The following is a 14,691-nucleotide window of genomic DNA, read 5'->3' on the forward strand; positions in this document are numbered from 1 at the left end:
TATTAGGCTGCAGGGTGACTTGGATAGGTTGGGTGAGTGGGCAGATGCATGGCAGATGCAGTATAATGTGGATAAATGTGAGGTTATCCACTTTGATGGCAAGAACAGGAAGGCAGATAATTATCTGAATGATGTCAGATTAGGAAAAGGGGTGTTGCAACGAGACCTGTGTGTGCTTGTACATCAGTCACGGAAGGTAAACATGCAGGTACAGAAACCATTCCAGGTACATGCAGGTACAGCAGGCAGTAAAGAAAGCTAATGACATGTTGGCCGTCATTGCAAGAGGATTTGAGTTTAGGAGCAAGGAGGTCCTACTGCAGTTGTACAGTGCCCTGGTGAGACCGCACCTGGAGTATTGTGTGCAATTTTGGTCTCCTAATTTGAGGAAGGACATTATTACTATTGAGGGAGTGCAGCATAGATTCACCAGGTTAATTCCCGGGATGGCAGGACTGACATATAATGAAAGAATGGGTCCTGGGCTTGTATTCACCAGAATTTAGAAGGATGAAAGGGTATCTTATAGAAACATATAAAATTCTTAAAAGATTGGACAGGCTAGATGCAGGAAAAATGTTCCTGATGTTGGGGAAGTCCAGAACCAGGGATCACAGTTTAAGAATAAAGGGATGGCCATTTAGGACTAAGATGAGGAAAAACTTCTTCACCTAGAGAGTTATGAATCTATGGAATTATCTGCCACAAATGCAGTGGAGGCCAATTCACTAGATGTTTTCAAGAGATTTAGCTCTTAGGGCTAAAGGAATCAAGGGATATGGGGAAAAGGCAGGAACAGGTTACTGATTTTAGATGATCAGCCATGATCATATTGAATGGCGGTGCTGGCTCGAAGGGTCGAAAGGCCTACTCCTGCACCTATTTTTCTATGTTTCTATGTAAAGGTACTGGAGTAGGATGAATATTGGTTTACCGGAATTAGAGCAAAACTGAAATGTTGAACGGAAATGCCTGGAACTCAGATGCTGGAATCTTGAGTGCTGGAGTCACACTATATGTCAGGCAGCACCCGTGGAGTCTGAAGAAGGGCCCTGACCCAAAACATTGCCTAGCCATCCCTTCACAGATGCTGCCTGATCTGCTGAGTTACCCCAGCACTTTGTGTTTTACAGAAAAATTGAGATCATTTCCAATAAATGGGGGCTGGAATCTGTCATGGATAGCGATGTTTAAATTCATGAATGGGTGGCTGGAGTTGAATACAGAGGAATTGCGGAACTAACATGCAGTCGCTGAATTAAATAGAATCGGTAGACATACGGAAGTTGATAGGTACATGACGATGAAAGGCTGACAGAGATGTGCTGATTTGATGAAACAAAATGGAAGGGAGCTTATTCTGTAGTTTAAATTCCAAGCATTGACCAGTTTGTTTATGTGCTGAAATTCTGTGCAGATTAGATCTCTTCAATAGTTGTTTCCCACTGAGGGTGATGGTACATAAAAAACAGATTTTTGCAATGCTAAAATGACGGCAGCCAACATAATGTGTGGCATGCAATTGGTGCAACATCTGTTGAATGCAATGGCCAGAACATAACCCATAGACCACTGTACATTCAGCTTTGCTGGTTGTTTATGAGCTGAAGAGATGCTTCCAAGATGGCATTTGTCATTTCCAAACAAAATAGCTATTTTCAGCCACTGCTCCAGAAGGATGAAGAGAGGCAGATTCAAGACACAGTTGGGAATACTGTAGATATTCTGTCTATTAATCATGCAGACTGATGGTTTGAGAAATAATTGGCCAGGAGAAAAAAAATTCACCTGATTGTACATTACAGCAACTAGTTGTGAGAATCTAAATTGGCTAGACCACGTTTATTTCTTCAGTTAAGACAAGGAATCACTGACAATGTGCTCACCTACCAAAAGGAGGCAAAAGGAAGGAACAGATGCAAAGGGCGGATCCCTTGTTGATTATCCAAAGCAATAAGGGAATAGATAAACTTGATATTTGCAGCATGTTAATTGGCCAGAGTGTTTCCGATTGTGACCTTTGGGGGTTCCATTCCATTGGAATTTTGGGGCCTGAAAACTGATACATCAGTGCCAGCTTTTGTTTGTCCCCTTTGTGAATACGCTCCTGAATAAGCTCCTGAATAATTTCAGGGCAATTTATCACAACTTCTACACTGCCAAACAATTGTATCAAATCAATTTCCTTCCCGAATTGGATACGAGATGTTCTGAGTGTGTATTGCTTGATGTGGCTGCAATTTTTGAGAATCTCCTTTCCCCCTCACGCCCCCTCAACCTTCTCTTGTATTGCTTCCATGCACGGCTCCCCCATGCTTTGTTGCTTGAGTCATGCCTCATTTTATTCCTATAGAATGTCCTTGTTGCTTTGGGGTGGCAGCAGGAGTGCTGGTGTTGCAGGCAATACCGCTGCTTGAGACGCTACTGTGACCCGGCTTTGATGCTGTCCGTGGTGCCTCTGGTTTCCTCCTACGTCCCAAGGCGTGCGTGTTGATCGGTTAATTGGTCTTACAAATGATCCCTCGTGTAAGTAGGTATGCGATAGGAGAATCGGGGTGAGGTTAATGGGCATGTGGAAGAGAATAGGTTGCAGAGAAATCAGTGAGGGAATGCGATTAATAGGACTGCTCTGAGAGCTGGCAGAGTCTCAATGGGTTCTGTGGCATTCTGTGTCATGTGAAGTATGAATAAAATATGAAATCTCATTTGAATTTTTCTTTCATGATTTGGAGACAGTTGGAGCATTACATCAATCACAAATAATAGATTTGATTGTGTGCATTTTTTGGCAGTGTGGGTCTTCTCTAGGGATTATCTTTTTTTTAAATTACAGCACGCCTGTAATTTAAAGGCCTTGGTGTATTTATTGTGATGCGTTCTTAATTCTCTGCTTTACACTTCACAGCCAAACGAGTGTAGGATATTGATCACAGTGCCTCATTTACTTTTTGTTACTGTTATACAGATTTGCAAAGTAAAATATTTCAAATAAAAGCACTGCTCTGGATTGAATAATAACAAAAGAAAATCAGTGGCGCAGGGCGATCACACACGGAGCCAACACAAGACTGAAATAGAACTGGAGGCAATTTAGAGGTTTAGCTCCTACTGGTCTATTGCCACAAACAGGACATTGAACTACTCACACACTAACATACTCACACACACGCTAATCAGTTAGATTGTTCACGGCATAGTTTTCAGTGAAAGTTAATTGTTATGAGCCTTCAATTTAAGATGGCACCAGGATTTGTTTGACAATTAGAGATTAGTGCAGAGATGCAGCTTGGAAACAGGCCCTTCAGCCCGATGAGTCTGTGCCGACCTGCGATCTTCCGTATACTAGTTCTATCCAACACACTGGGGAGAATTTACAGAAGCCAATTAACCAACAAACCTGCATGTCTTTGGAATGTGGGAGGAAGTCGGAGCACCAGGAGCAAACCCATGCGGTCTGAGGGAGAATGTTCAAGCTCTGTAGAGACAGCACTGAGGTCTGGATTGAACCTGGGTCTCTGGCGCTGTAAGGCAGCAACTCAACCTCCGCGCCACTGTGTCGCCCGACATTGTTACCAACCAGGTTAGATATAAAAGCTTTGGTTTTGAATTTGTTTACGGGATGTGGGTGACTGTTGAGCTGTCTTCATCCACATGTCCAAACATGCGGAAAGAACTACACTTCAACTATTACCCAAAAACTTGATTTACTTTGGACAACTCCAGTTGATTTGCTTTGCAGAAGGTACTGTGTCAACTGGTCTTTTTATAGACACTACCAAGTGCATACTGGATAGGCAAGAGGAATTTACACCAACCACTTATTTTATGTAAGTGATGCCCTCTCATAAGGTAACTGTCCATTTAAATTGTACCTGGCACAAGAGAGTAAACTTTTATTTGCGATAAAGATGAGGTCGCCCTGTCAACCATCTTGTGCTCCAGGACCTAGAAGATTTTGCCATCAACATCCAGTTTGCAGAGATCCAGAATGAAACCCATAGACCAATGCTTCACTTCAAGTGCGAGATTAACATTAAACTGGCATTGTTAAGAGAGGCCCACCATAAAATCAGCGTATCTAATCCCCTCAAATTCTGATGATGCTGGAACTCAGTTGATTTAATGAACCAGAATTCCCATAAAATTGAATTACAGTATATGTTTTCAGTAAGTTGAGCGTTAATTAAATTGAGAGCATGCGCAATATGCAAAGCTGCCTCTGAGGACAGATGTCTACCATTTAAACATCCATATAATAAAACTGTAGAGCCATGATATCATTAATCTTTGCTTTTATAGTGTAATCATGCCATTTCCAGGATCATTGAGGCCTTCAATATAATTCACATGACATCACAAGTAATGCTTCCTACATTGTAACATTACCACACATCAGAAAGACTTTATCTGTGGCGATCCACTTTGAGGCATTCCAATAGACAGATGAAAGATTGTGTTTGTCATTGTGAAACATTTTGCACATAAAGGTAAGTGCTTCAATCTGTCGTTGTGAATCTATTATCATCAAACACTGGGAAGTAAATACAGGGAATTGCATCATGGAGGCTCCTGAATTTCAACTGGTTTTAATCGGTTGCGATTGACAAAGTCAGTGATTTTGTGTAGACAAAAAGGTGCTGGGATGTATATTGTTCCTTGCAGTTGCAGTTGGTGTCTGTGGTAGATCTTGGAATATAGAACAATACAGCACAGGAACGGCTCCTCTGGCCCACAATGTTTGTGCCGTCATTCAGGGCCTCACTGCATAATTTAATTATAACTTTTATTTTTTCAACTTAAGTAACCTTGTGGCGGCACGGTGGTGAGATCTTCAGTTTCCTCCCACACTCAAGAAGTTCATGTTTGTAGGTTAATTAGTTGGTATAAGTGTAATTTGTCCCTAGCGTTTGTAGGATAGTGTTAACGTGCGTGGAAGTGTTAAGGGCCTGTTTCCGCGCTGTATCTCTAAACTAAATTAAATTAAAATACTAATCATTCAAAAATTAATCTTTTCACTTTCTGGAGGTGCCAGTACACTATACGGGTACCATCACATAAAAAAGCACCGGGTAAAGTAGATGTTGTTATGATAACTCCCACAGGTTCCAATGATAAACAGGTATAGATGCACTGCATTGCGAGCATGTGAGACAAACACAAGACTGCTTGTTTATCTCATTGTGCATTTACCCTGGATGGAGTTTTGTTACTATGCTAGACTATATAGCAAAATAGCAACATGGCATTTCACAACATAATCCACTCCACAATCCACAGGAATAGACAATTTTGGTGGCCTTTCCAACAACTTCCACATCTCAAAACATAAATAAAAATAATTTGAGAGTGTCCTCAGTCCCACATCACATATTTGTCATAGAATGAGAATCATACAACATGAAATAGGCCCTTTGCCCACTAATTTTACACTGGCCATTTAACACCCATTTACACTATTCCTACTTATTTCCTCCATATTCTTATCAACTCCCCCAAGATTCTACCACATGCACTAGGGTCAATTTACAGGCCCAAGTTATCTACTAGCCAGCACATCTTTGGGATGTGGGAAAGAACCAGAGCACCCAGTGGAAGGTCAGGATTGAACCAGATCACTGGAGCTATGAGGAAGCAGATCTAGCAGCTGCACTACCATTGAAATGTCATGTTGATATATTCCCTATTGTGGAATTGATGTTGATGTAAAATGCTGCTCAAGTATTCTTGGCTGCTTCTGCTCCTTCATGTTGTGCTTTTGTTATCTGAGCTCCATTCCATTTTCATCGCATCTTTTCTATCTCGATAAAGCATTTTCAGAGTCAAACAATTATTTGTAGCACATGGGAAAAGTTGGCCCACCCTGGCCACAGCCATGTTCTCTCCCAATCAGGAAGAAAAGTGAGCAGTTCAACCTTTCTGCCAGCACGACTATACAAGAAGCTGATGTTGTTCAGGAGACAAGACAAACTCAGCTGGTTTTCATTGTGCTTTGCAAACCCTTTGCTGCCAGTTAAATGAACCTTAGCTTAACCCCTCAACGGCCACCGATGTGGCATTGGGGTAGGGCTAAAACAGCTTGCTGCCATGCGTGACAATACTATCATGTGTCGATGCCAGCAGGTGGCTAGTATAAGACTATAATTATTTCCCAGTGAGGTGTTTTTCAGACCTATGGAAGTAATAGACCGGAATCGCAGTGGGGAAATGCCATTTCTGCACCCGGCATTTGCCTATGCAAGAGTCAGGAAGTTCAAAACTCCCACAAGAATATAATAATCCCAAATCCAGAGCACGACCAGCTGCACTCCGATGGGCTCCTCATAAAGTCTACCCGTGAGGCATGAACACTACAGTAACCCAGCAGTTATAAGACAAGCCAACTGATTAAATGGAAAGAAAGGGCAGCAGTGAGGCTAATTATAATTTAACATACAATTTTTGAATTAATTAGGTTTGCTTTCATGCTTTTAAATATTCTTCTTACATTTTCAGTATTTTTAAATGTTTTAATAAGTTTATTGGTGTTAATTGTTTTATAGCGAACACAGTGGATATTCAGAGGTTTTCAATACATTTGACAGCTGGCAAAGCCAGGGGTCGCGGGCACAATGTGTTTGTCAGTCATTTTGTGGTCAGTGCTTGTTCTGTCCCTTCAGCAGGTGTCAACGGTACATAGCCGTCACACAGATCAGGACAGCTTTGAACAGAAGTTGGTCTGGCCAAGGCAAGCTTGTCATTGGTACGCACATCAGCAAATTAGCGTGACTGGCACAAAGTTGTGACTCTCTCCGATTGTGCTTTTACCTTCCCTGTAACACACAGCTTTTCTTTTATTCCAAAGTACCATGTTGATTTTCTTTGCTTGGGTGAAAATTAGCATGAAAGGCAGGGAACAGTGAACAAACCTGCCAAATAGAATACAATTCCAATGAGTTGAAGCCAGCATTGCTCCTTACTCAGCAAATGTCACTTCTGAAATAAGCTTTGTGCACTGAAGACTGCAAGTTAATGATGTCTGGATCCCTGTGGAAAATGCGCAGATGCAAATATTCTGCCACTGCCTTTTCATATGTCTGCTGGTTTCCCAGTCCAGAACTGTCACCGCACTGTTCACAAATTCACAAATTATAGGAGTAGAATTAGACCATTCAGCCCATCAAGTCTATTCCGCCATTCAATCATGACTCATCTCTGCCTCCTAATCCCATTTTCCTGCCTTCTCCCCATAACCCTTGACACCCGTTCTAATCAAGAATTTGTCCATCTCTGCCTTTAAAATATCCACTGACTGTTGTACCAATGTTCTAGAGCTACTGGCCTTGTTCAACCACATACAGCATTGCAGCAGCACCAACTCCTGTCCTCATGTACAGCTTAGTTACAGGTAGAATTATTGCCTTCACCATTCATTCCACAGTGATTGGAAGCCAGGCCTCAGGCTGACCATCCCCATAACCATTCTCTTGAACTGATCAGGGGTTGCAAAGCTACTTTTACTGATACTGGAAACAGTTTCTGCCCATGCACCCTTAACTATTCTGATTGTGTACACCTACTTAATGATTAGAATGAGCCTGTAGCTTTGCTAACTGAAGCATGAATCTGACCGCATGCATTCTCCGAATAGGCTTGGTGAGCGGATTGATGCAACATTGCACAACCACTGCAGGCCAAGGAGGGGTACGTGGAGATTGCTCGTATATCTGCATCCATTTTTCTTCCCTCAGGTGACACAGCTGGGAGAATCGCTGCCTCACTGCACCAGAGACCCAGGTTCAACCCTGACCTCGGGTGCTGTTTGCATATACTTCGCACGTGACCTTGTGGGTTTCCTGTGAGCCCTCTGGTTCTTCTCACATCCCCAAAACATGCACATTACGATGGGTTAATTGGCCGTTGTAAATTGCCCTGAGTGTGCAAGAATATTGTGGTGGGCGGGTTGATGAAAATGTGGGAGAATAAAAACTGGGATTAGTATAGGATGAGCATAATTGGGAGGTTGAAGGTCAATGTGGATTTAGTCGGCCAAATAGCCTATTTCCATGTTGTATCGCTCTGTGATTCTACAAAATTATTCTATGCATGGGATCCAGGAAGAGAAAGCCGACTGGATAGAGAATTGGCTTCAGAGAAGGAAGCAGAGGATGAAGATGGAAGGCTGTTATTCAGACTGGTGTAGTTTACACCAACAATTTGGTGGGAATGTAAAAGGCATGATTAGTTAGTTTGCAGCAAAGGTCCTATAGGATCTTTGGTTTGCAGATGGTATCATAGATAGTGAAGATGGTTATCAGAAATTAAACCAGGATCTTGATCAGCTGGGCAAATGGGGCGAGGAATGATTAATGGAGTTTAATGCAGATAAGTGTGTGGAGTTGCATTTTGGGAAGTTAAACCTGGGCAGGACCTTCACAGTGAATGGCAGGGTCCTGGGGTTGCTGTAGAGCAGAAGGATCTTGTGTGCAGGTACATGGTTCCTTGAAAGTAGCGTCACAGATAGATAGGGTTGTCAAGAAGACTTTTGGTACATTGGCTTTCATCAGTCAGGGTATTGAGTATAGAAGTTTTGATGTTATGATTATAAGATGTTATAACGAGGCCGCATTTGGAGTATTGTGCTCAGTTTTGGGCACTGGCACCATTAGGCAGCAGCTCTAGCAGCTCTAGACCACTGTGCTGCCCAATGATAACAGTGGTCTCCAGCCTTTGGATTGTATTGTCCGTAAGGTCCAGTTGAGGGATTCTGCTTTCCAGAATGCTTCCCAATGACAAGATATGCTAGGGAGCCAGATTATCTTTCAGTGGTTGTTACCCCACAAGAGGCAATGGTAGGCATTAGCTCAGTGATTAGTTTAGTTTAGACACATAACACAGAAACAGGCCCTACAGCAAACTGAGACTGCACCGACCAATGATCCCCGCACACTAATACTATCCTACACGCACTAGGGGCATTTTACAATTTTACCAATGCCAATTAACCTACAAACCTGTATGTCTTTGCAATGTGGGAGGAAACCGGAGCACCCAGGGAAAACCCACACGTGTCACGGGGAGAACATACAAACTCCGTACAGACAACACCCATAGTCAGGATTGAACCCGGGTATCTGGCGCTGTAACTCTACTGTTGCGCCACCGTGCCTGTATTCCAGTGGGTGACTTTTATACTGTTTCGGTCACCTGAGTTCTGAGAAGCCCAGGGCCTGGGCAGTCTTGAGTGCCCGCCTGTTTGCTACGCAAGCCGTACACAGTGGGAGCACTTTTCCTCCCTCTAGTGAACAACAGAGGAAAACAACAGCAACAATACACTAAAGATGAAGCACAGCTGCTTTTGTTTGTGCCGAACAATAAGGCAGCAGGTGCAGCGGGAGCAGGTTGTAAACAGCAACAGATTAGGGGTAGGTGGAGATCGAGGTCACTGAGTGGACTGCAGGTCATCCAGCAGGACGCATGCAAACTCTGACACAGCTCCAGTCTGTTGGCCAGTGCTCTGTGCAACTTGCCCAAGAACTGCTCCAGGCTCACACCTATCAGCAAACAAACCTTTCCAATCAAAAGCCACAAAGTGCTGGAATAACTCAACCTTTGCAATCCTTACTCAGGTTTGCAAGTATATGATTTTTTTTTTAATTAACTCTCCTGTTGAATGTTTAATTACACAGGGATCAGAGATTAATATTCTTGGCACATTTCAAAATGGAAACCATCCCCACCCAGCCCCAAAACTCTTTCTGCCTTTGCACGAATGCTTGGGATGTGTACGTGACTATTGATCCTGGGTGTAAGGACAATCACAATCATTAACAGCTAGAATGTTTTAATAGTTTCAGTAGGAAGCTATATTTGTGTAGTCCAACCATTTTCTTTGATGTTTGCTAGAATATCCTTATCCTGTGTTCAGCCAGCAGCAACTGTGCAAATTGGTGTCAATATTCTATAATGTCATCCTTCCGTTAGGTGGTTGGTGCGTGAGAGAGAGTTCTGGTGTCCATGCTTATAGTTCCTCTGTTCTTCCTATGCTTCCCCCCCACCCCCCGCCCCCCCACTTTACTGTCTTCTTCTGCCCAATTTAATGAGAGGAAATTTTAAGGGATTCTTCCAGTTAAATGTCGTAACATATAAGGGTGAAATACAGAGACTGATTCAAATGTTTTCAGTCCCAAAGAGCTGCCTGAGTGAAGTGTAATCCCATTTTACCATGTGCCTTGCTAGCACTGTCTTTTTAAGGTCAGGGTGGTGTTATAAATAAGATTTACTTCTGCGGAGTTTCCAGGCGGGGAGGCATATGTCCAGGATTACACCACAAGGCTGGTGCCCTGTGAGCTCTGTGTTAAGACCCTGCATGCTGTGAGGCAGATGGGATTTTAACAAGTTCCTCATTTGAGCCAGGAAGATGAATCTTTGCTGCAATAATGCAGGACCCATTGTATCCTCAACTGCAGCATATCCAGCGCATTCTGCATCGCATCACTCGACACCTGCAGATCGAGGCTGGGGCGGTTGCCACATCACGATTAAAAGGTTTGAGGCCAAGGAAAATTCTGCATGTAGTTCCAGATCGCAGGATATGTACCGTCAGAGTGGAGTGGCTTATGCATCAGGGGGTTGCATGTAATTGTATTATCCTTGTTATAGCTGGATAATTGGCCACAACAAGTTGCATGCAACATCCATGGGATTTTTCAGTTTAAGAAGGCCTGGGGCATATTCTAAAGCATTCTTTCATTGTGGGAATTTTAGTTTACTCGTTGTACTGAACTCACGGAAGGTCAGAAGCTTCCCCAGGAGAGAGGGGCTTGGAGACTGGGTTGGCACAAACCATATTACCAACCAGCTGAGGAGCAGCCTTGCAGAACTGCAGGAGATGTTGCTGCTCTTCCCTTCCAAGCCCACCTTAATGCGGGCAGGTCATTTCCAAAGTGAGAGAAAACGAACCACATGTAGCAAAAGATTATAACTCCCCAAAATTGAATTTGCTTATGTTCCTGCAGAGTAAATTAAAAAAAAAGGTGGCACGGTGGCACAGCAGTGGAATTGCTGCCTTACAGTGCCAGAGACCCAAGTTTGATCCTGACTACGTGTGCTATCTGTACGGAGTTTGTAGGATTTCCAGTTTCCTCCCACATGCCAACAGCGTATAGGTTTGTAGGCTAATTGGCTATAATTGTAAATCGTGCTCCTAGTGTTTGTAGGATAGTGTTAGTGTGTGGGGATCACTGGCCGAAGTGGATTTGCTAGGCCAAAGGGCCTATTTCTGTTCTGTATTTCTAAATTAAACTAAACTCAACTAAACTAAAAAGCAACATGCATCAGGAGTGACAAATCTTCTGCCTGTCTTTGTGTAAAGATAGGAAACTAATGCTCAAGAGAAACTCGAACACCAAGATTGGTCCATTAGTAATAATGTTTCCCAGAAAGGGTGTATTTTGCTTTTATTCTGAAGGCTGTACTCAGAGTCTAGGCCTGAGGCTGAATGGAAAGTTACATAAATGCGGGATAAATCCCAATTGATGATATTCGAGAAAGGAATATGGACCAAAACAATGATGTCCATTATCAACAAGGCTGTAAACATTGCCTGCCCCAAGAGTTCATAAGATCATAAGTGATAGGAGCAGAATTAGGCCATTTAGCCCATCAAGTCTACTCCGCCATTCAATCATGACTAATCTATCTCTCCCTCCTAACCTGAAGAAATTGCAGATGCGAGTTCCTCTTGCACTTCCTTCATTTGCTCCTGTAAGCTGTGCCGCCCTTCCCATTGCCCCCACACCTATCACTTCCTCATCCATTTGTAACTGTGCAGAAACAAATGGGTCAGGCTGCCACTTGTCCTCCAGTATAGATTGTTGTGATGTGAAATGCATTGCGAGAAAAGGCGTGCAAGCAATTACAACAGCAAAAACGAAAACAATAGTATCAGTGCACTCAAAAATCATTACAATTCGCAGGCACATGGTGGAAAGCAGAAGACTGATTACTAACTGGATTACTGTCCAAAGATTTTAAAAGATTTAGACATCATGATGCATAAATCTTTAAAATATATTGAACAGACACAAAAAGTAATCAAAAGGGTTAATGAAATGGCTTGATATGCTACCACTAATGAAATGGCTTGATATGCTACCACTCTGAGGCCAGATTCCACCTCCCCGGGAGTACTGTTGGTATATTGGGGATATACTTGAGGAAGTATATATCGGACGTGAAACAAGTGTAACCTCGATTAACCAAATGATACCTACAAGCATAAGGTGCAACATAACCGTAGAAATTAACTGTTTCAGGATCGGGTGAAGGGTGGTCAAGAATAATAAATAGCTATTTCTCCTTCAGTCCCCTGTTTTCTATCTCCCCTTTTTCTCTCTCTATTTTCTCTCTTTTCTTCTTTCCTTCACCTCACTGTTCGATATCACGCACTTCTCTATTTTTCTACTATTCTCTTTCTTTTCCTCCATTTACTGCTATAAAAAAAAAGTTATGTACATAAAATAAAATGTCAATATATATTAGGTATCTACAAGGTACCACATTATTGTACTTACTTCTAATAAAATTAAAAAATTAAAATTAAAATAAAAAAAACAAATGATCCCTGTACATAAAGGAGAGATCACACTAACTCAGGCTCTAAAATGTAAAAGATTAGAGGGCATTAAATGAAGTTTTGAAGCTGTAAAGGGGACCCAATAGAATAGATGGAAAGGAACAGTTTATGTGGATTGAAGAAGGGTTTCGGCCCGAAACGTCGCCTATTTCCTTCGCTCCATAGATGCTGCTGCACCCACCCGCTGAGTTTCTCCAGCATTTTTGTGTACCTTCGATATTAGGCCGCAGTGCAGACAGAGATACGATACAGAAAAAAATCTCCTTCGAGGTAAGAGATTAAAAAAAGTTTCCTGCCCACCACCCCTCACACATAAAACAAGCTAAGAACACGAAAACATACATTTAACACATACTATCAAACAACAATGAAGGAAGGGACAGACAGACCGTTGGCGAGGCAGCCATTGGTTGCATTTGCTTCCAAAGGTACCATGTACATGTATATCTGAAGATACAGATAGGTCTCCACACAATAGACTTTGGATTTCACATCCTTATCGCTGACGTTACCTGCAATGTTCCAGCCAGCTACATAACTGAGATTAGATAGGGGAAATGCAGAGGCTTGGTTCAGATTACATGAATCAGTTACAGTTATGGTTGGTTTGCATGAGATTGGTGAGGCTTTGTAAAGCAGGTGAATGAGCCCTTCCGAATTAGAGTCAAGGGACAATCAAGAGAATGGCTTGGCTCAGTTGTGTAATTCTGACTCAGGTGGGCACTGCTGTTATTAGCTGTAGCTAAGGAGTGATTGTTTAATTCAATGCTACAGGGACTTCTTCCCTCCAATTACAGTTATCTGCAATTGCTATTGTATTCTGCTGTTTGAAATGGGTTCTGTGGCAAATTAATTAGTCGTGTTTATGATCATTACACCTTTGACTTCAGTCAGACTGGAAGGACAATCGACAGGAAGGCGGTACAGGACAGGTCACTGTTGCAAAATGTAAGAAACACAAATAGTGCGAATGGGTAACATTAAGTTAAACCGACTACAAGGTATAAGTGAGAATATTTTCAACAGTATTGAGAGAGAGAGAATGAAGAAACAAGCCAGAATTTTAATTTTAATTCCTTGGTGGAATTAGTAAAATGATTTGATTTTTCCCTCAGTGACTACCACCGATTGCTTCCTAATTGTCCTATCCCATTAGCAATCCATCTGACGATGCCAATCATTGAGGCTAAAATCTCAGAGTGCTTTCAAACATTGCAAAATAATTACAACAAAAATTTGGTCGGAGATTTGACATAGATCCTGGAATTGCCTCCCTGCACCTTCTGTGAAGTAATTATAGGATACGTGCACTACATTAAAGCACTGTGAATGGAGGCGGTTTTCACAAAGATCAAAGGGAAGCTTAAGGGGAAACTACACAGTTCTCCACACAGGCTGCAAGGTTTCTGATATGTGGACTTGCTCCCATCCACACGTTTGGTGGCGAGATGCAGGGAGATTTGTTGCTGGTGGGTGTGGAGGCGATGCCTATGTGTCGGAGCACCCCTGTCCATGTTCTCCTGCCTGGGTAAGTGGAGGATGCCCCCGTGGGGGAGAAGAATGTAATCCATCCTGAGCACTGAGAACAGCACTCAGTGAGTTCCTCAGTGTTTGTTTTTGTCATTCAGCAAGGTGTCCAAAACTCGAAACAGGAGGGGAAGAACGTGACTCTGCTCCCTCTCTTTGTAAAGAAGAAGTGGCCGTGGTTGATGCGACAAATGGTTCCTCTCCCCAAGGAGATCTTAAGACAGTGGTACCCCATTGATCCAATGACCGAATACTACATCCAGCCACCCCTATCGACCTATAACCATACAGTATCCTGCATATTATTTGTATGTTCATAAGTGACAGGAGCAGAATTAGGCCATTCAGCCCAACAACTTTACTCTACCAATCAATCATGCCTGATCTATCTTTCCTGCTTAACCCCATTCTCCTGCCTTCTCCCCATAACCCCTGACACCTGTACTAATCAACAAGCTATCTATCTCTGCCTTAAAAATATCCATCGACATGGCTTCCAAAGCCCTCTGTGGCAAAGAATTCCACAGAATCACCACTCAGAGACCCCGGTT

At 42.6% G+C, this 14,691-nt stretch overlaps 1 protein-coding gene across 3 annotated transcripts in view; it reads left to right on the plus strand.

Moving 5' to 3' along the window:
* Nucleotides 1–14,691, plus strand: part of LOC129705161 (guanine nucleotide-binding protein G(o) subunit alpha) — a 199,299-nt gene that overhangs the window by 90,519 nt on the left and 94,089 nt on the right. The window lies entirely within an intron of this gene.

The sequence above is a fragment of the Leucoraja erinacea genome, chromosome 17 (assembly GCF_028641065.1).
Source record: "Leucoraja erinacea ecotype New England chromosome 17, Leri_hhj_1, whole genome shotgun sequence".
Classification (NCBI taxonomy): domain Eukaryota; kingdom Metazoa; phylum Chordata; class Chondrichthyes; order Rajiformes; family Rajidae; genus Leucoraja; species Leucoraja erinaceus.